The 27,565-nt window shown below is 47.3% G+C and overlaps 1 protein-coding gene across 1 annotated transcript in view; it reads left to right on the top strand.

Annotated features, from left to right (window-relative positions):
* LRRC2 (leucine rich repeat containing 2) overlaps nucleotides 1-27,565 on the top strand; it is a 1,061,896-nt gene that overhangs the window by 387,196 nt on the left and 647,135 nt on the right. The window lies entirely within an intron of this gene.

Raw genomic sequence — 27,565 nt, 5'->3', positions numbered from 1 at the left:
TACTAGCTCTGGTGAGTTAGGCCCTGATTCCTGCCATCAAGCCCTTTCTGCCTTCTGTTTCTGAAAACTACAGTCAGCTGCTTCCTGACCTCTGCCTTACTCCCTGTGCGGCGAGCGGTGCCTGGCTCGGCCTGCCTGCCTGCCAAGACTGTATTCAGCCTTCAAGTTATCTGCTCCGCTCCTCGAAAATACATTCCTGTCTAGTAGTTTAGGTAAACATCCTTCCCAGCTGCAGAGCAAAGGGCCCGGCTTTTCTGTCTCCATGCAAGTAATTCATAGCTCCCGTTACCATGGTAGGCCCATGGCCCCCTTGTTTTACACGTAGACACGTAGTCGCATATGCACGCACTAGCAGTCAGTATAGAATAGCCTCTGCCCGAGAGACCTTTCCTTCTAGATAATACAGTTCCTTAAACACAAGATATAGATATGATTTGGGATTAGGTTGTTCTGACACCCCAGACTTCTGTCTCCTCATGTAGGGCTAAATGTCAAGTCCCCCTTCACCCTCCAGTTCCACGTCAATTACACGTCATGCTGCTGCGCGCGCATCTCTGCCATGTATTTCTGCTGACACTGCAGGATTCTTCTATGGATCCACCCACCTGTGATACGTTTCAAGTGACGTTGTCTAGCACACACCTCCGTGCACACCCTCATGCACGCCTTCTGTTACGTACATGTGTTCTTATCTCGTTTCTCTCAGCTGTTACGCCTTCTGCATCAATCTCTACTGTAAATGCATTGACTATATATATGATGTTCCGTTAATAAAGCATGGTACATGTCCATGTCCATTTCCCCTTCCTGAACCCTTGTGGTGATGGAACATGATACCTGGTTCGAACCAATTCCTTTTTAAGGAATAAAACCCCTTTTAAATCCTCAAATACCACGGATTCTGCCTCTTATTTTTGACTGAGTTATTCTTATTGAACTTTACCGCATAAAATTCCGCATAGGTAATTAAAATTTACCACATAATTGGCGCCCGAACAGGGACTCTCCCCCACCTTACGCGCCGGCGGTGCGTTGCAGGCCCGGTCCCCTGCCACAGCCGTGAAGGACGACAACGCGTACCCGCAGGATTTCCTGTATCTCCCTCAGGCCAACGGAGGTGACTGAGGCTGCGATCGACACCCAGACGAGGCGGTGAGGAGTGCGGAGGATCCCGACCAGAGCCTAGCTGAGAGAGCAAAGTCCGAGGTATTCAGAGGCCCACCAGTTCCGAAGTTCCGAAGTACCTACGTCACAAATCGAGTCGAGTCCAGTCGAGTCCAGGGTCCAGTCCAGTATTGAGTTTCCGAGGCCTTCCGTTCCGTGCTTCCCGGTGAGTACCGTTGCTGGGGACGCATCTAGACGGGTGCATTAATTTGTGTCCGGTCAAGACGGGTTTGGGTACACAGACCCAGTCTGCACTGTTTAGCAGTGTATCTGTACTGTTTAGCAGTATATCGAGTATGGAGGTAGCTAGTTTTATTCTAGTTATTGTTGTTCGTTTTCGAAATGTTTAAATGTGTTTCAATGTCGTGGTATGAGTGATTGTTCGATCCACATTACTGTGTTTATTGTAGTAGTTGTGTCCAAGTCCGAGTAAGTATCAAGTACCAAGTGTCACGGCTGAAAGATGCCGCTGTTTTCCAAACTAAGACAGATAGGAACTAGAAAAGGGATACTCGAGGAAGCTGTTCCCATTCCACCCAGGGACACTCTAGGGTATTTTATGTACCTCAAACACGGCTTAGATGCTGTATTATATCTCGATTTATGGGTGGATTACACCAAAGATCTAGCAGAGAATCAGAGATGGCCCGCTACTGGGACATGGGATGCAGATTGCATCATGAGAGTAGAAGAAGCATTATGGAAAAAGAAAGCCAGACAGTCACAGAAAGATGCCATTGAATTATGGCGTAAAGAATCACACAGACGGACAGAAAAAGCACTCAGAAAAGCAGAGAAAAGTAGAGAGGATTCAGACAAAGCCCGAGAAAATGTATTAGTTGAAGAGGGGATACGAGTAAAAACAGAACAAGTAGACCGACAACGAAACACTCTTATGAATGGTATGTATCCTCTCCTGGCTGAGGGTTTACCTAAGGCCACTCCGGAAATACCGAAGGATCTGCCCCCTCCATTGCTCCCGACTAAAGTATGTCACAAGACCACAAAAGATATATTCCTTTCTTCCTATTTAGACGACGTAGCTCCCGCATATACAAATCCACGTGTTTCTGCGCCACCCGGTGATGGCACCCCACCCCGAGATAATCTTCACCCACTTCCGCAACAACAAACTCCTCCTCCCGTTCCACATCCTGCGCCTATTCTTCCAGCCCTTCCGGCACCTATTCTCCCTACCATTAACCCATTAAATCCTTTTGGACCTGGCACTTCGGGAGGTGCAGCAGGAGGTTTTCAAACACCGCCACAAACACACCGATTGACTTATAGGGATTTAGCACAACAACGTACACCTCAAACAGCGAGTTACGACATACTTAAAGAGCCTCTTACAGATTGTAGATATGATCCCGTACCCGGTAAAGACGACAGAATGATGCTATCATCAGTACGTCTACGACGAGTTGCAAACTATTTAATGTTACTACCTGGAATGATTGATCATCTAGACAGAATATATCATTTTGTCCAAACGGGGGAAGGTCCTGAAAGTATTGGCGAGGCCATGGCATACCAGAAAGTTGACACTCAAGGCATGATATTACGTTTCTTCATAAACTGTTTCATAAGAGACCAAGATAGGCCTGGTGTAGACAAGGAAGAAATGAAAGCACTTAACAAATGGGGTCAGAATATAGCAGACGGAAAACATGATAAACAGAGTTGTATAGAAAATATGTACCGAAGGATCCGAAAAGCAGTAGAACGAATACATGAAAGAAGACAGCCTGAAAGAGAAATAGATACAGACAAGAATGAATCCTCAGAGGAGGAGGAACAACCAGAAACGACAACAGGAACATTGCAATTACCAACTAGAGAAATAATAGCCTATGTAGGGAGGGGTAGACCCTTAAATAAACCGATACGCCCAGAAAGTAAGAGACTCTTTCAAGCTGCCATGTCAAATCCAAAGACTCCTGAACATTTGTTTCAGGCTACCGATAAAGTACTTCAAGAACGAATGGGGTACCATGTACTCGATTCCATGGATGAACAAGAATTAGCCAGATCAGCAGTACAATGGGCTGACAGTTCCGATGAATATCGTGATGACGCATTAGCGCAGACCTTTTTGAATCTTTCCCCTGATGAACAGAAATGAGCTGGAATATACATGATACAACATCTCCTTATATTGTATAAAAGCCAACATTCTGATCCAGGTCCCCTACCTGATATATTAATAGAGCTACTCATGAATAAATGGAGAGGCCTAGGTACAGACTTAATTAAGGTAATTCTAGAGCATCGGCACAGATATAGTGCTTTCCTGAATCCACAGTTTGTTCCAGCTCCACCCGTAGAAAGGAAAATGCATTACATAGACAGACAGAATCCCTTGCGAGAAGTACATCCAGTCAGGAATGATGATAATACCTTTAGACGTATGTTTGTGTACACGCCCATAACTAAAATGGAACTATTAGAAATGAAGAAATGAGTGCCTAGTCACGATAAGGACCCAGCAGGCTTCCACCGTGAAATAAAAGACATGTTACTCATGGGTGATTATACCTATCCCGACATCATGAAAATATTGAAAGTATTATTGCCTGCCGGTATTTACGAGAAACTCAAGGAAAAAGAATGGGAGGTGGGAGACGCAAAGATAGATTGGGCTGCATTAGAGAACGAAGAAAATACCAGAACCCCAGGTTTAGGGCTTGGGGACAAAACTAAAGCATTACCAGGATTGTTAGTACAGGTCTTGCCACGTTTATTAGCAACGAAAAAGGAAGACTGGGATGCAATCTCAGCCTGTAAACAGAAACCCGATGAAGACACTAGTGATTTTTATTCCCGATTTGAGAAATGTTTTGTTATTAATAGTGGCCTGAAACCAAGTAGTGAGTCATATCCACATCTTTTTGTATCCAAATTAGTCGAGAATTCTCTGCCCCAAGTCAAGAATCGTGTTCTGAAAGTCGAGAGCACATGGCAAGCAAACACGCCTTCACAAATGTTACAAATGCTACAGTACCACCAGAATAGAATTAGAGAAGAACATGATCACGAACAAAGACGTATGAAAGACACGAAAATGAAAATGTTAGTTGCTCAGTCAGTTCCAGCTGACGGTCAGAAAAAGGGTATGACACAGTCCAATAATTCAGCAGCTCCTGTTAAAGGGACATGTAACTATTGTAAACAGCCAGGTCACTATATAAACGAGTGTGCAGTTTTGAAACACAATATAGCTACAGGTAAAACTAAAGAAAGACCGCGTCCTCCTAGACAGGACCAGGCCCAACAACAAGTATCACAGAATATCCAGCCTATGCAAGCTTCACAACAGACAGTACAGACCGTAGCAGTTCCACAGCCCATTGCCGCAACACAACATGCAACGCAACAGATGTACCAGTATGCGCAAACAGATTATCCCAATTATCAGCGATACACATGAAACAGCCTAGAGAGGGAGGTTGGCTTGCCTCTTATTGAGGTTCCTGTAGATCAAGAGGGTCCTTACGTACATAGCCAAGTGTTAGGAAAAGATAGGAAGTTTTTGATTGATACAGGGGCAAGCCGAACAACGATAAGTCATGACGAGGTTCCAGGGGCACCCCTCTCAGGCTCACAGAATGTTTCCCTTGGATTTTCAGGCAAACCTATTGTAAATGAAGTATCGAAGCCAGTACCTCTTTTAGTCGGTCCATTGTCTCGTACTACAGATTTATTGTTAACGAAATCATGTCCAGAAAACTTGTTAGGTATCAAGACACTGAAAGCTCTAGGAGCTGTGATATGTTGCTCTCCGGAAGGAGTAAGATTGTTCTTAAGTGACTTCAAGGGTCACTATGTGTTGCGAGATATTGATCCCAGATTACAGAATGTTCCTGCACATTTATGGGCGCAAGGCCCCACTGATGTAGGTTGTATGCACATTACACCATATCGAGTCACACTCAGGCCAGGAGTAGTCTTACCACGAATCCGACAATACAAGTTACCTCCAGATGCTGTAGCGGCTTTACTGAAAATCATTGACGAGCTCATTGCACAAGGAGTGGTTGTAGAAACCGACTCGAATCTATGTAACTCCCCCGTCATTCCAATTCTTAAACGTACTGACCCAAATGCACCTCCAGTTTATCGATTAATTATCGATCTGCGCGAATTGAATAAATGCATCGTACCACAGTACCCCGTGGTCCCAGACATCTCGTCTTTATTGACTGCCATTGATTCCGAAGCCACGTTCTTTACTGTAATTGATCTGAAGAACGCCTTCTTTAGTGTCCCGATTGATCCGGAAAGCCAATATCTCTTCGGATTCTGTTTAAATGGTCGAAGCTTCAAATTTGCACGCGCACCTCAAGGATTCACAGAAAGCCCCAGCATCTATAGCCAAGCACTGAAAAGACAACTAGACAGTATACACATGCCTGACAACACTGCCCTGTTACAGTATGTCGATGATCTACTGATCACCGCCCGCAGCGAACCTGAATGTGAGCAAGCGTCACTGACGGTTTTGCATTTCCTGGCTGACAAGGGACACAAGGTGTCCCCTTCGAAGCTGCAATTCTGTGTTCAGCAAGTTGTTTACCTTGGGCACTTGCTGTCCAAAGGGGGGAGACAGCTAACACCTGACCACATCCAGTTAATTGTAAACATGTCACAACCCAAGACGCAAAAGGAGGTACGAGCCTTTATAGGCCTCACTTCTTACTGTAGACAATGGATCCCTCAGTATGCATTTCTAGCGAAACCACTCATACAGTTGACAACCCAGGAGGCAGCAATATCGACTGTCCTCCCTTGGACTCAGGAACATACACATGCTTTTGACGACTTAAAGAAAGCCTTATGTCAAGCACCAGTTTTAGCAACACCATGTTACAGCAAGCCTTTTACACTTTTTGTCACAGAACGTGAAGGTACTGCATTGTCAGTACTCACTCAGGATCAAGCAGGTTCATACAAACCGTGTGCTTATTTTTCTAGTACATTGGATCCAGTAGCCCAGGCTTTGCCTGCGTGCTTGAAATCAGTAGCAGCAACAGCTTTAGCAATCAGACAAAGCGATTCCATAGTGTTAGGACATCAATTGACAGTACAAGTTCCACACTCTGTGGAAGTTCTTTTAAACCGAACACAGACTCAGCACTTGACTATAGCACGACTGACAGGTTATGAATTGACATTGTTTCAGCCACACATAGAAATCAGACGCTGCAACACATTGAATCCTGCTACACTTTTGCCATTAAGTGAGACAGACCCATTGGCACATGATTGCATTGAAGTCATTACCATTATGACGAAACCCAGACAAGACTTGACAGACACCGCATTACCAGATCCAGACCTGACACTTTATGTGGATGGTTCATGCATGAGAACAAGCACAGGAGAATTAGTGGCAGCCTACGCAGTCACGACAGAAACTGAAGTCATAGAAACACCCTGTCAGCTCAAGCAGCAGAGCTCATTGCTCTGACTCAAGCCTGTATTCAAGCAAAGAACAAGAGAGTTAACATATACACAGATTCACGTTATGCATTCGGAGTCGTACACGACTTCAGTGTACTCTGGCGAGAGAGAGGTTTTTTGACCTCTCACGGAGCCAAAATTCAGCACGGTCCCCTCATTCAAGTTCTGTTAGATGCAATACATCTGCCTACAGCGATATCCATCATGAAGTGCAAGGCACATACAAAAGTCGCAGATACCATTTCCCAGGGTAACGACCTGGCAGACCGAACAGCCAAGCATACAGCTCAGACTCAGACTCACGCAACTGATCTGACAAAGACAATAGTCCAGACACCGACACATTGCATGACAGTTAAGGATCCCGCCCTAGATGTAATCGATATACAGACACATGCTACACCAGACGAAATAAAGAAATGGACTGAACTAGGAGGGATCCAGACAGATCAGGGATGGATGACGAAGGGAAAATCTACATGGTTCCTCCCTGACTCTATGGTCCAAGTAATCATTAACACAGTACACAGTCCTGCTCATTTAGGAGAAAAAGCCATGTTAGACAGTATTCAAAACATCTGGTTCAATAAACATCTACGAGCAGCAGCAAAACAGAAAGTGCGTACTTGCATGATCTGTTGTCAGTTCAACCCAGGTAAAAGCATTCCCGTAGAGCAAGGTGGATTTCATCCTCCCGATCACCCTTTTGAAGTCCTCCAGATGGATTATATCCAGATGGAACGTTGTCGAGGATTCAAATATGTCCTCGTAGTTGTATGTGCACTTTCCCGTTGGACGGAGGCATATCCAGTCCCAGATTACACTGCTCCGACCACTGCCAAGCAGCTGGTTCGTGAATTCTTCCCCAGATATGGTTTGCCCCGCATCGTATACTCCGATAACGGTCAGCCATTCTCGTCTGAGCTTATGAAGCAGGTATCTCTCCTGCTCGGCTATCAATGGAGATTCCACTGTGTCCGACATCCCGAAGCAGCAGGTCTCGTAGAGAGACATAATCAGACTCTGAAAATTTGTCTTGCCAAGATCTGTAGAGAGAAAGGTGTCGACTGGATAGTAGCTTTACCAGTTGCACTCTTTTATATGAGAATGGTCGCACACTCTAGAACAGGGCTATCCCCGTACGAGGTGGTCTTTGGTAGGCCACCGAATATGTGGGGGACGCCTCTGCCTCGCAAAATCACTGATGTTGACTGTAATATGCTGACAGATTATCTTGCCTCCTTGATGTCTGCACTACAATCATGTCGTTCACAGGTTGCTGCAGCCTTTCCTGACAATACCGAGGTGAAGCCGCATGAAGTGGTTCCGGGAGACCTCGTCTTTATAAGGAACTTCGACAGGAGGAGTCCGCTGGAGCCCCGCTGGCAAGCACCGAAACTCGTACTTCTGACCACCAGGACAGCGATAAAAGTCGAGGGCCGCAAGGGTTGGCTTCATTCGAGTCATATAAAGAAATTCCATGGACTACCGCCAGATCTAAACTCCCAGCCCTGCCCTCCTCCACAGACTGACTCAAAACTCCCCTTGGCCGAGAGAAATTCTTCCCAAGAATATAAATTGAAATTGAGGTCTAGCAAGTCAGACAGTTTAATTGTTTAAGTCCTCCCCTAGGTGAATCGGTTAGACGAGTTTCTGACATGTATCCCCTAGACCCCAATAGAGAGAGAGATAGACAGAAACAGCTCAAGAAACGTGAATATTGTAAAGCACTTCGAAGCCACTGTATAGTGACATTATTGATTATGTTTTTTCTAAGTCTTATGATTATTGCTGCAAGTGTACTGTTACACATATATCACCCTATTTTCAAACGTGTACATTCTTCCTCAAATGACACTGTCGAGCACTCTTTCAGTGAACTGCCCCCGCATGAGTTATCTTATCGACTTGCGCTGCGCAACAACACATTCATTAGTATGTTACATCATTCCCATCAGACCAGCAATGCTACCAATTGTTGGATATGTGGCCGACTCCCTCCCTATCAGAAATACAAGGGAGTTCTGCCCCTCTTCCCGTACCCGTTCACACATAATGGTTCCTGTGGTGCATGGTTTAGTTTAATTAATTCCTTAGATTCTGATTCCGTAGTTTACCAGGGCAACTGGGTATGGGGAAATCTGAACACAGTTCTGCATAAAGTATGTTTCCCTGACAAGGAGGGTCTTCCCAAAAGGATAGGGACTGATCTAGAAAACAAAGTATATGGATTAGGTAATTTTACACTTAACCTCATGATTCTGAATGTTGAATCCGAAGCCGAACCAGTCTTGCCCGCTATGTCCGTGCTACCAGTCAAAGGTGAATTATGTGTCAGAAAGAATGGTTCAGTACACCTGGGTCATAGTAAATGTACTACTGTGATCGAATTCAGTGATAAGGGCAAGTCTGCATTTAAAGCTTCCCGTCATTCCTATTTCGTTTGTGGTCATACCGCATATATACGTTGACCTTTAGATTGGGATGGCACCTGTTACATTGCATTCCTTCTGCCACCCGTTTTCCTAGCCCCTCCTGATTATCATAGGGACACCCATCTAGTACACAATAGGCCACAGAGAGATCTCCCGATTGTTGACTATACTGAAACGGCATGGGAGCAGTATACAGATTTCAATAAAGGTTTCTTTCCCTACATAGGTACTGTCTTTAATAGTAAACTGATACGTAAATTAACCTGAACCCTTGAAGCAGTAGTGAATGAAACTACTTCAGCCCTAGGTAACTTAACAGAGGAGCAGTCTGCTATGCGGATTGTTGTTCTTCAAAATCGTCTCGTCCTTGACGTCATCCTGGCCGATAGGGGCGGAGCTTGTAGAGTCATCGGATCGAGCTGCTGTGTTTTCATTCCAGAAAACGCGCCATCAGTATATAGAGCCATAACTCGTCTTCACAAGATTGCAAGTCAGATACACCAGGATGCAGGCACCTGGACTTGGTCCGGTTGGTTCTGGAGCGTGTTATCAGCCTGGGGATGGAAGATCCTATCCTTCCTAGGTATTGCCCTTCTCATAGTATTCAGTTGTTGCCTATGTTTGCAATGTGGGCCAGAGATTTGCGGCTTGTGTGCCACATCATGTATTCCTCATTCAAGCCCACGTTCAAAACACCGTTAGAAGAAAGAAGAGCAAATGATGTTACATGAACAGATTGATAGATTAATGAGGATTGATATATCATGAAGGGTCCGTAGGGGACAAGGAGGGAATGAGGTAATATGAATTTTATGGTCAATTGTGTCCCCTATCGTAGACCCCAACGGCTCCATGTACGTGCTTCAAGTACATGTATGTTCCCTCCACTTCCAGCTATGAAGACGCAAATACATTTGCGTCCAACGTTAACATGTCCTCTTTCAGATCCACCATGAATGGGTCGGATATTCGGTTCCTAAGTGTGCCTTGCCAACGTCTTTACATGGTGCACTTTTCATGTTTTACTAGCTCTGGTGAGTTAGGCCCTGATTCCTGCCATCAAGCCCTTTCTGCCTTCTGTTTCTGAAAACTACAGTCAGCTGCTTCCTGACCTCTGCCTTACTCCCTGTGCGGCGAGCGGTGCCTGGCTCGGCCTGCCTGCCTGCCAAGACTGTATTCAGCCTTCAAGTTATCTGCTCCGCTCCTCGAAAATACATTCCTGTCTAGTAGTTTAGGTAAACATCCTTCCCAGCTGCAGAGCAAAGGGCCCGGCTTTTCTGTCTCCATGCAAGTAATTCATAGCTCCTGTTACCATGGTAGGCCCATGGCCCCCTTGTTTTACACGTAGACACGTAGTCGCATATGCACGCACTAGCAGTCAGTATAGAATAGCCTCTGCCCGAGAGACCTTTCCTTCTAGATAATACAGTTCCTTAAACACAAGATATAGATATGATTTGGGATTAGGTTGTTCTGACACCCCAGACTTCTGTCTCCTCATGTAGGGCTAAATGTCAAGGCCCCCTTCACCCTCCAGTTCCACGTCAATTACACGTGATGCTGCTGCGCGCGCATCTCTGCCATGTATTTCTGATGACACTGCAGGATTCTTCTATGGATCCACCCACCTGTGATACGTTTCAAGTGACGTTGTCTAGCACACACCTCCGTGCACACCCTCATGCACGCCTTCTGTTACGTACATGTGTTCTTATCTCGTTTCTCTCAGCTGTTACGCCTTCTGCATCAATCTCTACTGTAAATGCATTGACTATATATATGATGTTCCGTTAATAAAGCATGGTACATGTCCATGTCCATTTCCCCTTCCTGAACCCTTGTGGTGATGGAACATGATACCTGGTTCGAACCAATTCCTTTTTAAGGAATAAAACCCCTTTTAAAACCTCAAATACCACGGATTCTGCCTCTTATTTTTGACTGAGTTATTCTTATTGAACTTTACCGCATAAAATTCCGCATAGGTAATTAAAATTTACCACAGCCTCTAAGATCTTAGCGAAGAAGGGGAGAAGAGAAATGGGGCAATAATTAAAGAGGTTCACAGAGTCAGCCCCCGTTTTTTTAAGTAGGGGGATAACTATAGCATTCTTAAAAGCAGAAGGGACCCTACCCTGCGTGAGTGACTCATTAAAGAAGGGTAACACACTGTGAGGAAGGTAGGAAAGAATGTCTCTCATGATATAAGGGGGACAGCAATAATTAGGGGAACCGGATTAAACAAGGGTCAATAGATCTGAGAAAGTCGAAGGGCAAATAATGGGAAAGTGATCCAAGGTGGATGCATTAATTATCGGATTATCCAAAGACTCCCTAGGCAATGGCATGGGAATGCTGGCTTTGATGGTAAAAATCTTCTCCAAGAAGAAGTTGTTCAGAGAATCACATAGGTCTTGAGTGAGAGTTTGTTTGGGAAGTATCCTTTTAGAGTTTCACAGGTCGTTGACTATTGAAAAGATTTCCTTCGACTTATTCTGGGAGTCAAATATTCTTTGCGAGAAGAAGGCTGCTTTGGCTCCCAGAATAGCAACTTTATATTCTTTACGGGCTAAGGAGAACTGGTGTTTATCGTCCGGGGAGTATCGTAATCTCCATTTCCTTTCCTTTTGGCGAAGCTCAAGTTTCTGTTTTTTAAGTTCAGCAGAGAACCATTTTTGAGAATCAGAATGACGAGCACGAATGAACTTAGTGAGTGGGGCGTGAATATTACTGGCCGACTCCAGCCAAGAAGAGATATTGACTTCCATAGTGTTGACATCTAAGTTAAAAGTGGGTACTGAGCTAGCCAAAGTGTCCACGAGGGCTTGTTTATCTGAGGCCCTCCACTTTCTAGTGACTCTGCCCCCTGAGGTGATGTTCTTGGGCTTAGAAAGCGTGATAACTTTAATTTGTATTAGATGATGGTCTGACTATATACATGGAGAGATGGACAGTTCTGTCAATGTGAGATTAATGGACTAAATTTGGTCCAATGCATGGCCTTTGGTGTGAGTGGCACAATGAATGTGTTGAACTAAATTTAAATTTAAAAGTAAGTCGAGTAACTCTGTGGCGTGAGGTCCTCCTAAGGCATTGTTGAGCCAATAGTTCAAGTCGCCTGTAAGTAAAATATAAGTAAAATTCTTAGCCAACTATTCACATAAGGAGATGGGAAAATTAGGCATGGGCTGGGGAGGCCGATAGAGCAAAACAAAAATAAGAGCTCCAGAGCTGGAGTCAAGTTTAATAACTAAATTCTCCACCGTCGGCAGACCAAGGGAGATATACAAAAAAATGTATGGTGTTTAAGTATAATGGCGGCGACTCCTCCACCGGGTCTGCCTGAAGATCGATTAGCCTGGAATATATAGTAGTCCTGGGGAAGGGCGGCCAGGATGTCAGGAATAGAGTCCTGGGACAACCAGGTTTCAGTAAGCAAAAGTATATCTGGTTTGTCTACTGAGAGCCGTACAAAAATATCAAGCTGATGTTTAACTAGGGAACGTGTGTTAAGGTACATGATGCGGAGAGCAGAGTGTTTAAGAGTAGTTGGATCTGGAGTAAGGGAGTGGTAAGGGTTGCAGGTAGGGGCAGGAGGGGAGCTATGTCTGTGAAAAATTCCATTAATTTTTAGACGGTTACAAGCGGCCATGTCAAGAGGCAAGTGCTGTTTGGAGAAGGACCTAAGTTCCTCTGAGGAGCATTTAAAAAAGAGTGCCTGGTCCCTGGGCACGTCGGGGCGCGGACGGGCGCAGATGGGCTGGCCTTTGGCATGCCTTCGGCGCGCCCGCTGTGTGAGTCCGCTACGCTCCCACAGTATCACGTGCATTTAAACTTAGGCTCCGCCTCAATCTCCTCCCCCCTTGCGGCCGATTGGCTGAGGCCTTAGGGTGGTGTACGGAGCGTCACGAGGGCAGCAAGAGATACGAACAATTTCAAACAAGTTCAATTTTAAAAGCACAAAATCAGAATCAAAGTAACATTTTGCGATATAACGATTTTAAAACTAAATTAAGCGAGAAACAGCCCGTCAGTGTGACAACAGGCCAAAATTGCCTGGGGTCACGTTACGGCAAGCTTTAAGCCTAGGCTCCGCCTCAATCTCCTCTCCCTTTGCGGCCGATTGGCTGAGGCCTCAGGGTGGTGTAAGGAGCGTCACGAGGGCAGAAAGAGATACGAACAAGTTCAAACAAGTTCAATTTTAAAAGCACAAAATCAGAATCAAAGTAACATTTTGCGATATAACGATTTTAAAACTAAATTAAGCGAGCAACAGCCCATCAGGGTGACAACAGGCCAAAATCGCCTGGGGTCGCATTACGGCGAGCTTTAAGCCTAGGCTCCGCCTCAATCTCCTCCCCTTTGCGGCCGATTGGCTGAGGCCTCAGGGTGGTGTAAGGAGCATCACGAGGGCAGCAAGAGATACAAACAATTTCAAACGAGTTCAATTTTAAAAGCACAAAATCATCAGCTGATCATAAATACTTCCAACTGTTGGGTATGTGGACAAATGCTGCATGCTATGACACAACCTGTGCCATTCTTTCCTTATCCTTTTTCCATTTCTAGGTCCTGTCTTGCCTGGTGGATGTTGATGCAGGAGGTCTATACTATCAATGGTACTGCCAATTCTACCCTTGGAAAATTTCGAGATGACTTCTGGCGAAACAGGTCTGGCAATACCAATACCCCTTTTTGCCCGACCGGCTCATCAACATTGCTATGACCGATGGATTAACTCGGTGAGATGGTGGTATTTAACTCAACTTCTCAACAAACATTTACCAAATTTCATGCCAGAAGGCTACTACCTGATGTACGAAACACTCTGAATATTATAAATGTGTGGGGCCATGTCTACATCCATGGCTTGGGAACTAAGAAAGTTAGTACTAGTATCTGTGACATCATTAAAACTTTAAACTCTACGTCTCCTCCAAAGTTGGTGGCGTCCCCAACACTTATTTTATCTGTGGCACAGCAGCCTACACTTGGCTCCCCCGTAACTGGTCTGGTACCTGCTATCTGGCTTTCCTCCTTCCACCAGTGTATTCTACCCATGGAGATTAGCACCTGTTGATGAAGGGCGCTTTGCGGCGCTCATGTAGGGGTGTCATATCGGCTGAGGATACAGTAGGCCAGGAGCCCGGGGACTTCTTTAAGAGTTTCCTCCCATTCTTGGGCCCCATTGCAAACAGTCGGGCTATACGAGGACTGACCAGGATCCTTGAGGCACACATCACAGAAAAAGCTGGTGCCCTCTCCAACATCACTGCAGAGCTACAGGCAAACCGCCTTGTAACACTTCAAAATCGTATGGTCCTGGACATCATCCTCGCTGATCGTGGTGGTGTGTGTAAATTCATTGGCTCCAGCTGCTGTGTGTATATTCCAGATCACGCATCCACAGTATTCGTCTGCATCACCTTTCCTATGAATTTCATCAGGATGAAGCAACTGGTCCCTCGCAGGCTGGATCTGGGGCCTCCTTTCCCAATGGGGATGGAGGGTCCTCATCTTCCTTGCCTTGGGAGTAGCTGTCCTAGTCTCCTGCTGTTTGTGCATTCAGTGCCTGCCAATGCTCTGTGCAATGAGTGTTCAGGCTCTCAAGCTTCAAACTTCTAACATTCACGACACCAATATGAAGATGATGCTCCAACAAGAAACAGATGATCTCACGAATATCAATGTTTCCTAGAGTATTTGCCACTCAATGGCAAAAGGAGGGTCTGAGGAAAAATGTCCTTCTTGTCGGCATTTATTTTGTGTCAGGACTCCATTATTTTTACATTGCCATTACGTGTCAAACACCTCTGCATGACCCTCTTGGTCGTTTCTGCAGATGTCTGATGAAACTCTAACTGTCAGGACCACCCTGCCCTTCCTGCTCCTTGTGGTTGAGCCAATTTTGAAAAAGGGAACAAAGAATTGGCCTCACCACCCTCGGACTGAACTCCTGCAGACATCCACCCTGTTTCGCAAGACTTGGTCACACCACCATCTCAGAACTTGCTTCTTTCACATATCCTGCTGTTCAAGATCTGTCTGTTCTTTCACGTACATATCCTGTTCTGCAAGACCTGTCCGTAATATTTTGTAACATCTGTTGCAGAAACTGTCCTGCCTGAACAAAGAATGGCGTAACTGCTTTCTGACTCGGGGGCGCCAGGACCCCATCCGAACTTGTTTCTTAAGGTGGGAAATGTGTATATGAGGCCTGTAAGCTGCGGAGTGAAGCAGCAGCCTCCTCTGTCTTGTCTCTGACGAGCTTGGGACTCTGTTCCATAGCCCGGGCTATTCAAATAAAACTTGGTTCCTCCTACAGACAAAGGCTACTGTGTCTCCTTTTGTCTATATAAGGAGGGGATGGAAGACTTGGGTGGTTCCCCCGCCGCCAAGACCCAGTAAGTTGGTATAAACGGTTCTTCAAAGTGTTAAATGAGATTGTTCAAGTGGTGAGATGGGTTGTTGGGGGGGATTGTAGTTTGCTCTACGCAGGACTTTTCAGCTGTGGCTTCTCATGGCCCTGACAGAATGTGTCCTATTTATTGCTCTGCAGCTGTGAGTAATGCCTTCTGCGCTACCAAAAACCTGTTAATATGTGACCATCTGAGTTCATACAAGCTTTTGAAAACAAAGTTTTGTGATAGTGGCTTTTTAAAACAAGTCACACCAAGTCACACCGTGAAATCCTCTGACTTTGTAGACAGTCTTCCTTTCTTTGTGTCTGGTGGTGGAGGCATTCCCCAACTGTATCCCTGCAATGGAATTTGTAGCATTCACAAATTAAAGGGCGGTGGCAAATCAGTTTTGAAACAGAAATGGAGAGACATGTCAAACTAAAAAAGTGAAATAAAACAATGTAAGTTTATTAGCATTACAGCAATTAGGAGGGATGAACGGTTACAGAGTCGGAGTAAGGTGCCCTGCCTCACTGATGTTTGTAAATTGGGTTGTTTATCTAAATTTCAAAGGGCCCACAACAATAACCCTGCCTCTTCCAGAGGTTGTTTTTGTGCATGTCTGGGGCGTACCCAAGCACTGATTACACAGGCTGGGGAAAGAACAGGCAAACACATGGCAATAAACTGGTCACTCACAGCCTATCACAGATCAAGAGGAAAGACCGTAAATCACCCAGAGGAAATGAAGGAAACCAGGTGCCTCTCAAAGCAGTCATCGCTGCCTGCAACCGGGCTTTCTCCTCTCTTCTGCCAACAGTGTGCACATCTGGAGAGATGTCAGCGAATTAAAAAGAAAAAAACAACAACAATAAAGGGCACTATGGCATTTATTTTTCATGTTACAAATGCTGCAGCTTGCGTGTGCTTTCTGATTCCGGGACTTATTCAGAATCATTAAATTTATAATGACACTTGCTGGTCCCACTTAATTCATCTTAAGAATTAATAGCTGATATGAGGGAGAATGAATAAAGCGTCATGGGCTGTCCGCAGCCTGCTGGTTATTAAGCAGTCACGGCCCTTGCACTGTTTATCAATGTGCCAGTCAAAAAGGTTTGCCACAAAAATTATGACTGGCTGCTCTGTGACGGCAAACTCTTCGGCGAGGAGTGAAAGAAAACCCACTACCCAAGACCGGGGACTATTGAAATTGTAAAACAGGCGGACGCGTGCGAGGTAGGCTGGAAAACCCCACTCGAGTATGGCACATCGACCAACAACCCTACCAACAGTAATAAATATATTGGATGCTTCCACCTCCAAGCATTCGTACAAGATAACAGACCTCACACAGTTTAGTGATCCGGTCACCATATTACTATGCTACTGGCACTGACCATAGCCATGTACTACGGTTGCCCGGTGCCCTCGGGCACCCTCATCAAAAACACAGACACATAAATATAAATAGTCAGCTGGGCTGTTTCATAATTATAACCACAAAGCCAGCACTGCCTTCTGTAGACCCTACCCATCACACAATGAAAGCAGCCACAACCCAACAGCTTTCCTTACGTTTATGACCATGCCACGCTCATCCACTTCTTTGCACACCTGCAATCGCTGCTACCTCTGCCACATTTAAACAAGAAATACGAGGTGCCTAATGTAGGTTTGTAACCAACCTACTTCCCCAATGATGCTTTTAAAACACAAAATGGAGGACGTTCGACTGTGCTACAGTCTTTCCATGTAGAGTGTAAGTGTGTATGGAATGGATACAAACTTAACTAACTCCATTTTTGTACCTCAGAAATTAACATGCTCCTGATGCAACCAAAGAATAAAGCGGTGGCCGTGAAGTGGCGCACACTAAACAGCTGTACATGAGCTGATTCAAACAAAAACAAATCTTCACAATTCGTTGCACTAACCTTTAGTCACTGTGCGCTTTCTGGTAGATGGACATAAAGCTGCCACAGCCACGCACAATAAGGAAAAAGGAACAAGCACTGTGAATTTTGTTCAATTTCATCATAGCAGTGAGATGCTCGTGAAACGGTTGCAGCACTAGGACAACAACAAAACTCGACCCCTTTGAAGAAGTGCTTGTTCTACATAGACAAGCGAAAGCATGGTGCATTGTCTGCAAACAGTAACCTGACCCACGAGGAATGCAGCTGCCGCCCTGCGCGCCGCTGCTCGCTCCCGAGAGCAAAACGCCATAGGAGTCAACATTACTAAAAGGAGATGGGACATGCACCCGTCTTTAGCCAATTGCGTGCTTTCATTCTTGAAAGACACACACAAAAGCCAATCCTATGCACGGGAGAGTCACACCTACATGGAGTAGTTTAGAGCAGTTACAAGAAACCTCGGAGAGCAGCGCATGAGCGCTGGCTCAGGCTCGACCTAAAAAGGGGGAAGCTCTAGTAGAAAAAATATACTCAATTTTAAAGAGAGGCAAACTTATTGTTTGTGGCCTCCTTGGGACTAAAATCACCCTTTAAGAATGGGTTCTATATATTCAATTGCAAAATAATGAGTCATTGCTGTGCTACAATCAAGATAGGCAATGACACCTAACTCGTATTCACATATCTAGGTTTACTTGTTTAATGATGCTTGCATATTTTACAAAACGTTTCAAATGTATAGCTATTATACTTCAAAGACATGAAAAGGGCAAAGACAAACATTTAAAAACAGGTGAGCTTTAGGACCACAATGACAGACAGTACACCATGATTGAAAGGCGACAGAGAGTAGTTGTCTCTATGTAAAAATGCCAAATATTAGAGTTGCTCAAATAGTGCACAAATCAATTGCATACAACTATAACTCAAGCACAGGTCTATAACCAAAATGTATTTTTAATTATGTTGTTTCCTCTTGCTTGGCATGGATCCTTGAAGGCGTGGGTCGACTCATTTTGGTCTTATTATTAGTGGCCTCTTCAAGACTAAGTGGAACAAATGTCACCCCAGCTCAATACAAAAATATACTCTGTGGGGCATATTCTCAAGGATTTATCACAGAGTTATCGGCACTTTATTGCAGTCAAAGTGGCGATAAACCACCAGTTTACCTGCGATAGCAGCCGCAAAAAACATCGCCACAGATGAGCACGGCGACTAACGCTAATTAGATGCAGAGTAGGTGTTCCCGTGCAAAAAGCTGCAACAATACCACTATGCAACATTCTCAATGATCAGCCAGATTGGCGAAGAGATCCGAAAACAGGCGATAAGGCACGTTACAGCGGGAATTTAACACCTGCTCTTACCTGGTGTAATGTCGGACAACAACCTGCACCAGAAAAGAGATCCCAGCCCAGAGCTACGCCTGAAGAACAACAGATGCCATGGAACTACTGATCATGCAGCTCGGACACCCAAGAGGGCCACAACACCCACCGCCACCACCCTCAGGACCCCCATCCCCCAGGGCCCTACCCCAGGCACCTCCCCCCGGACATAGATATGTTACCTCAACTTTATGAAATCATGAACAAAACAATTCACCTGATGTCGCACAATCACAACACTTAATATGCATGTGTAGGCAGAAAAAGGAGAATCACTCATTCATCTTTGAATTACCAAACAAAAATATTATAAAATAAACTCAAAACAACTATTTTGAGGAGTCATGGCGGGTCTTCTCAGGACAATCTGTAAGTCACAGCCTGCGCTCATCAAAGGACAGAGAGAGAGAGAGAGAGAGAGAGAGAGAGAAAGAAAGAGAAAGAGAGAGAAAGAGAAAGAGAAAGAGAGAGTGAAAGAGAGGAGAGAAAGTGAAAGGAAGCCAGGCAGAGAGAGGAAGAGAGAGTAAGGGAGAGAAAGAGAGGGAGAGCGAGTGCCGACACTGCGGACCCAGGTCTAACTGCTCACCTGCTGCCACCAGTGTGTCTCCAACCATGTGCCGGTATACACTGCAGTACACCAGCTCCTTTATCTGAAACAGGGTGCTGATTTATGAATGGCAGAGTTCATATAATTCAACACGCCATCATCGCTTGCCCGCCCCTCTGCACACAGGTTGCTGCACCCCAGCACCTCCCGCCGCCCAGCGGTGATTGCCCGCCCCTGCACAACCAGGCCTCACTGCTCACCTTCCGCCACCAGCGTGTCTCCAAGTGGGCCCACCACGTGCCGGTGCAATCTCCAAGTCTGGGGCCCACGACCTTGGCAGCCTCCACATCATGCAGCCCCGCACCGTGGGACACCAGGTCGCACACTTGATTCTGCGTCTTCATATCGCTATGGCAGAGATCATATCAGTGCACACTGCATCATTGCAGGCTGCACACTGGCTCAGCCCCTTAGGTGCCACTAACTCTGTGAATCGCGAGGCAACACCACTTGGCGTAGGCCCGTATTGCCCGCTGGCTCACGCCTACACTGCCGTCCAGCAGGGCTCACACAAATCCTTACCAGTCCGGACCACCAGGATGGGGCAGTATTGCAGGCTGCACACCTGCTCAGCACTTAAGGTGCCCCTATCTTAGTGCACCGAAAGTCACCGTCCTGGGGCTGTAGGCCATGCTGGCCGCAGTGCATCTGGTGCCACCAACTCCGTGTAACACAAGTCATGGACCCTCTATGATTGAGTATAGTGATGCGGACACCATCATATCACTTCTGGCATTGGGGGATGCAGCATGGTAGGGCCCTAGGACCTCATGCATGAATAGTAACCACAGGGATACACCCAGATAGAGTTGTAAATGTTGCTTGGCCCTTTTTATTGGCAGGGTCACATGTCCTGTGACCCTTGTGCTGGATGGGTGTGGTGTGGGTGTAAACCAGCCATGAGGGAGTGACTGAGGCATGTTGACAACTAGACCTGTGATCAGCAGATCACTACAGGGAAGACCTGGAACATGTAGAGTTGTGGTCCCCCCCATGTGAGCGAAAGCGTAGTGGGCTGGGCTGGCGTATGCCAGTCCAGCATAAGGGTGTGAACAATGACCCCGTGGCTCAGGGTGTGTTTTCGTCCTGGGCTGGACAAGGAAGTAACTAATGCGTGTGTCTCTGTTGTGGTGTCTGCGCCACCTGGACCGCATTCGGCAACATGTCACCCTGTGACACAAGTCCCACAACATGAGCTATCAATCAATCAATCAAGGCATTTATAGAGCGCACTACTTACCCAGAGGGTCTCAAGGCGCTAGGGGGAGGGGGGGTGCCGCTACTGCTCGAACAGCCAGGTCTTGAGCTTCTTCGTGAAGGAGAGGTGGTCTTGGGTCAGGCGGAGGTCGGTAGGGAGGGTGTTCCAGGTCTTGGCGGCCAGGTAGGAGAAGGATCTTCCTCCTGTTGTCGCTCTTCGGATGCGGGGGACGGCGGCGAGAGCGTGGTTGGTCGATCGGAGGTGACGTTTGGGAGCGTAGAAGTTGAGGTGGTTGTTGAGGTAGCTCGGGCCTTGGTCGTGTAGGGCTTTGTGTGCGTGGGTGAGGAGACGGAAGGTGATTCTTTTGTTGACGGGGAGCCAGTGCAGGTCTCTCAGATGTCCGGAGATGTGGCTGCGTCGGGGGATGTCGAGGATGAGTCTGGCTGAGGCGTTCTGGATCCGTTGGAGTCTCTTCTGGAGCTTGGCGGTGGTTCCGGCGTAGAGGGCGTTGCCGCAGTCTAGTCGGCTGGTGACGAGGGCCTGGGTGACCGTCTTCCTGGTCTCGGTGGGGATCCACCGGAAGATCTTCCGTAGCATGTGCAGGATGTTGAAGCAGGATGCGGAGACGGCGTTGACTTGTCTGGTCATGGAGAGGGAGGAGTCCAGGATGAAGCCCAGGTTGCGTGCGTGGTCTGTCGGTTTGGGTGCGGTGCCCAGGGCGGGGGGCCACCAGGAGTCGTCCCAGGCGGAGGGCGAGGAGCCCAGGATGAGGACTTCCGTCTTGTCTGAGTTCAGTTTCAGGCGGCTGGTCGTCATCCACTCGGCTACGTCTTTCATCCCTTCGTGGAGGTTGGTTCTGGCGGCGGCGGGGTCGTTGGTCAGGGAGAGGATCATCTGGGTGTCGTCGGCGTAGGAGATGATGTTGAGGTTGTGCTGGCATGCGATGGCCGCAAGGGGGCTCATGTAGACGTTGAAGAGGGTGGGGCTGAGCAAGGAGCCCTGAGGAACGCCGCAGATGACTTCCGTGGCTGCTGATCTGAACGGTGGTAGGCGGACTCTCTGTGTCCTTCCGGCGAGGAAGGAGATGATCCACTCCAGTGCCTTCTCCTGGATTCCGATGTTGCTGAGGCGCTGCACTAGGGTGCGGTGGCAAACAGTGTTGAACGCCGCAGAGAGGTCAAGGAGGATGAGGGCCGCTGTTTCACCGTTGTCAAGCAGGGCTCGGATGTCATCGGTGGCAGCGATGAGGGCGGTCTCGGTGCTGTGGTTGGCTCGGAAGCCAGACTGTGAGGGGTCGAGGGATCCATTTGTCTCGAGGAAGGCGGCCAGCTGCTTGTTGACGGTCTTCTCGATGACTTTGGCTGGGAACGGGAGGAGCGAGATGGGGCGGTAATTCTTGAGTTCGGTGGGGTCCGCTGTTGGTTTCTTTAGTAGAGCGCTGAGTTTGGCGTGCTTCCAGCTCTCCGGGAAGGTGGCGGTGTCAAAGGAGGTGTTTATGATGTCCCGCAGGTGGGGTGCGATGACAGCGTCGGCCTTGTTGAAGATGTGGTGGGGGCAGGGGTCGGTCGGAGATCCGGAGTGGATAGAGTTCATCGTGCAGATGGTGTCTTCTGTGTTGATCTGGGTCCATGCGCAGAGGGTGGTGGTGGGGGGCGTTGGAGCGGTCGTGGGGAGCGTTGTTTGTGGGCTGAAGCTGTTGTGTATGTCAGCGATCTTGTTGTGGAAGAAGGAGGCGAGGGAGTTGCAGAGGTCTTGCGACGGGGTGATGTCGTTGTTTCCGGCGTTGGGGTTGGAGAGCTCTTTCACGATGTTGAAGAGTTCCTTGCAGTTCTGTGCGTTGTTCTCCAGTCGGTCCTTGAATGCTGTTTTCTTGGTGGCGCGGATCAGTTGATGGTGCTTCCGGGTGGCGAGCTTGAGGGTGGTCATGTTGTCCGGTGTAGGCTCCCTTCTCCAGGCTTTCTCGAGGGCTCGGCAGTTCTTCTTGGAGCTCTTGAGTTCGTCGGTGAACCATGGGGCCTTCTTGCTGCCGGGTCTGCTAGGCGGGGTCCTCAGTGGGGCGAGGTCGTCTGTGCAGTTGCCGGTCCACTTCGTGAGGTTGTCGGCGGCTTGGCTGGGGTTCGCTGAGCAGGCGGGAGGGTGCTGGCTCAGGGAAGCAGCGAGCTGGTCTGCTGTGATCTTGTTCCAGTTTCTTCAAGCGACCTGTTGCTGGTGGTGGTGGATCGTGGATCTTCTGAAGGTGAAGTGGACGCAGCTGTGGTCCGTCCAGTGGAGTCCGGTGGCGTGGCTGAAGATGATGTCCTTGCTGGATGAGCTACATGGACGTAAGGGGTAATCACTGACTCTACAATCATCCATACTTCAACCCTTGAATGATCATGGACATGACACATCTGTGTTAAAATGAATGTTTAATGCACATTCAGCGGAGTGTTGTCGCTGGAGCAGTAAAGGGCCATGCAAACCACACTTTACATTGTGGCCCGTGGGCCAGCCAGAGTCCTTTAGGGAATGACGAGTTCATCGGAAGTGGATGAATTCAGTCTGATTGCTGTGTCATTGGTAACGAAACAGCATTCGGCAGTCCATGGCGAGGTCGAAGGTGAGTGTCACAGAATGTATCAGGGGACAGTGGAGGGTGATGATGCAGAGGGCAGAACCAAGCAGAAACAGGCTATATGGTGGAGATGAATGCTACAGCGTCTTTCTTACCAGTAAGGCAGATTCACCCTCACTTTCGAACTCTGCTGTTTCATTTGCCTCACATATGGGTGGTGGTGTTCTGTCTCCAGCAATGTGTGGCAGTGATACCACATGGGCCAGAGGTGGAATGTCTGGTGCACTTTGCGGCACCAACACTTCAGGGGGCAGAGATGTGGATGAAGTGGTAGCAGCATCATTCATCAGTGCCAGGTCTTGTGGCATGAATGCAATGAGGGGGGTCTTTAGGGCATTGAGGGACCCAGCTACCTCTCGCTGGTATGCAGCTGTGGCAGCCGCTCTTTCTGCCTGTGTCTGCACCATGGTCTTCATTATCCTCTGCATGTGTCCTAACTCCCGGATGACATTGCCAGAGCCACTCTGACAAGACAGTTGTTCTTGTCTCAGAGTCAGGACTCCAGCGAAGTCAGTCATGGATCGTTGGAGAGCATGAAGTGGACTGTGGTTGTCCTTTTGGGACTGTGAGTGGTCCCTGATGGGACTCAGACACCCACGTATGGCATCTAGTTTGGCTGCCATGCTTTTGAATCCCACCGCACCTGTTCAGCCAGCTTCTCCTGGCACCCCAACACACGACAAGACCATGTTCTGTTCGTGGGGGTCCTGGGAGGCAGCTGTGGTGGTGGGTGCTGCCTGCTGTGTGGTCTGTGCAGGGGGTGGGGTCTCATTGATGCAGGTAGGCTGCCCTGCTCATTTAGGTAGGTTGACGTAGCTGTCAATGAACTGTTGGAGGGCGTCGGTGTCCTAGGTGTGGTGATCCTATTCGTCATCAGATCAGAGAAGAGAGGTTCAGCCTGCTCTGCAGAAGTAATTGGATTTCCCTCTGCAATGTGAATGGGAGATGTAGTTTAACATTGTGTTCACATGTATGTTGACGCATTGTACATGTTTACATTCAGATTGCATGACCGAGTACATTGTGACTGTTTGGGAGGAGCTGCCTACTTGATGCAGGACAGTGGACATTTTGACACCACCATGGATGTGTGTTTTTACTTGTACATCATCATCTCACATTTCTCTGCAATGCTAAATGTGATTGGCCAGTTTCTACACACAAGCGGCACCTGTTGTGTCCTCTGTTCTGTTGTGGATGTGTTGCGGTTTGTGCCACATTGTTGCTAATGTTGATGAGCTCTGCCTGTTAAGTGTGAGGTAACCCTGGGCGTAGTTCGCCTAGTAGCGCTACGCTAGCTACGCGAAGTGCACTTTGCACAACCCGAGCTATGCGTAGCTATGTGAACTGCGTAGTGCACTGTGCAAAATGCTATTCGCACTGATTGCACAGTGCCGGATGCTTGTCCGCACTGTGCAATCAGGGCAAACCACATCTTGCACAGTGCAAGCGGTCATTTTCTGCCGCTAGAATAGTTTCTCATCGCGAGCGGTCGTGAGCATACGCGACAACTTGCAATGAGAAAACTGACCTCCCCGCATTGAGAATCTCCCCGGGAGGTTTATTTTCCACGATCTTGATGTTGCTGATCGCGCACGAGGAAAAAGTCTCGCCGGATGTAATTTTGCTTGCTTGCGGTCGCCAACTTGACGTTGAGGACCGCGAGCAGGCAAAAAATGGCAGCTACGCGTGTTTGCACTGTGCTACGTGCAATATGCGTAGTGCGAAGTAGCGGAAAATTCACAAACTATGCGAGCGTAGTGCAGTACTTCACCCAGGGTTAGTGTGTGTGCAGCATTTTGGGGGGGGGGGTCGCCCTTGCAGCTCTGATTATGCTGCCTCTTCTCCGTTTCATGCAGTGTGCCTTTGGACTTCTGTGCTTATACAATGCTGAGATGTTGGATACTTGGGTACATTGGTCTCTTGGTGGGAGTTGGGGGTCTGGAGCATGGTTTGTCCGCAGATGTGCTCTACTTAATTGTGAATGTGTGCCATTGTGCCCATCTCCGCCGTCCCCCCAGTCTCTGGTCGTTACTCACCCTGGTGCCTCTTGACCTCTTCCTTTGTCCTCTTCAACACTCCGACTGCATTCACCTTGTCCCCAATGGACTGCCTTATTCCATTTTTTGTTGCCAATGACACAGTTGAGGTGACGAACAGTAGTTGGTGGTGTTCTACCACCTCCATTATCAGGATCCTGTTTTCCTGCGGACTGAACCGCTTCTTCCTACTCTTCTTGTCTTTTCCCTTCCCTGACCCCAAGGTCCCAGGCTGGTCCTCCGGGGGGCTTGTGGGGTTCTGGTTGGCCTCTGTACTTGCTATGGCTACCTCCATTGTGCTTAGCTGTTGTTTGGCTTTTGTTTGTATGTTTTTTTCTACTTTTATAGTGATTTTCACACCTGACGTGTGAAATGCAGGCCTGGGGAAGATTATTGCTGATTTTTTTATCTCGGTTGGGCCCATCGCAACTTTTTTCACATTGGGGTTTACTTTTCTATTGTCGTCCCAGTGACTTTATGGTGGACATTTGACACGTTATCGTGAGACTATCGCTTGGCACCGCCATCTTGAGTATACAACGTTAGCACAGCGATATTTTCCCACGATAGACTGCGATGTGAAGAGTTGCATTATGCTTATTTTACGATGATTATCACACGTTCTTGTAATGTTTGGTAAAAATAATTTTTTTAAATAAAAATGGAGATTTAGAAGAGGGTAGGCTGATGTGTGTTACTTCACATATTGTGCAGATAAATAAACTGTGCATCTACTGTATCGAGGCACCAACATGCACAAACCGAAATGAGGTAACGTGAAGTGAGTATGAAATACCAAACGCAGACCACCAAACAACCATTGCATCTGTGTACATAATTTAATTCTACTGGTGTGAAATGAAGAAATAATAAATGCGCATGTTAATACTTAGTGAGCGCTGTGCACAAAATAAAGAAAACAAAAAGAATCAGAAAGGAAAAAGAATTAGAAAGATAGCAGCAGAATTCTGTCTAGAATGGAGTATTACACTAATGCCAAGGTAAACTTGGACGATGGTTTACCACTTTGTTCGTGCAATGCAACCAAGCTGGCGCCAGGGCCCTGCTAATGAAACTGGGCCAGAGTTACACCCTGTGCACAAAATGAGAAAGAAGCTTATATACCTAGTGCAGCAGCAAAATTAACCAATCAACTCTGGACGGCCAATCTTGATATCTCCCCTCCCTCCGTACTTCCCTGTTCTTGGTCTGACCATTGCTTTATATCTTTCCCTCTTTATCTTTATATATCCCGTCCCCCTCCTCCTATCAACAACCTATCTGCTCGTAATTAGAAGAAAGCTAATATGACCGATTTTCATGCTTTACTGGCCTCCACCGCTCCCATACCCTCGATCTCGGTGGCTGACCAGGCTGTCCATCTCGAAAAATGGCTGTTATTCCCCTGTGACAAAGTTGCCCCTTACAAAACCATTAAAGCCAAGCATCCTCATGACGCTCAGCGGTGGTTTTCCGACCAGCTTAAGGCGGATAAACTTGCTCTCCGGCAGGCAGAGCACCTTTGGAGGCGCAATTATGATCCCCAGCTTAGACTTGTCTATGTAGAATCTTTAAACACCTACAAAAAATCCATCCTATCAGCTAAAACTGCCTACTTCTCCCAAAAAATACTGGACTCCAACACTAATGCAAAATATATTTTTTCCAGTGTCAACGAGCTTTCGCTGCCTGATAGGGTCACACCTCAACCCCAACTGACCCAAACCTTGTGCGATTCCCTTAATTCTTACTTTATAGACAAAATCACTACCATCAAAAACAACATCCCTTCCCCTTCATCCCCTCTACCTCCACCTCTTCCTTCCATGAACCCTAGTCGTCTGATTGAGTTTCCGCCAATCTCTCCAAATGAATTCTCTTCGCTACTTCACAAAGTTAGATCATGTTCCCCTAACGATTGCTGCCCCCCTCAGATTCTGAGGGAGGCCTTTCTGGCATGCCCTGGCCCCCCATTAGCCCTGCTCAACAACTCTCTAGCCACTGGGGAGGTCCCTTGCTCCTTCAAACAGGCAGCTGTCATACCTATCCTTAAAAAAACTAATGCTGATCCCACTACCTTAAGCAATTACCGACCCATCTCCCTCCTTCCCTACTTGGGAAAAATTTTGGAGACATATGTTACCCGCTGTCTAAGTACCTTTATCGAGAACTCCTCCTTCCTGGATGCCCAACAAGCGGGCTTTAGACCCCTCCACTCCACCGAGGCGGTCATAGTGGCCGTCATGGATGCCCTTAGGAAAGGTGCCGATAAAAACATCTCACAGGCCCTTGTCCTTCTGGACCTGTCGGCAGCTTTTGACACGGTCGATCATA

This window comes from Lissotriton vulgaris, chromosome 3_1, assembly GCF_964263255.1.
Source record: "Lissotriton vulgaris chromosome 3_1, aLisVul1.2, whole genome shotgun sequence".
NCBI lineage: Eukaryota > Metazoa > Chordata > Amphibia > Caudata > Salamandridae > Lissotriton > Lissotriton vulgaris.
This window is presented reverse-complemented; position numbering and strand designations above follow the sequence as displayed.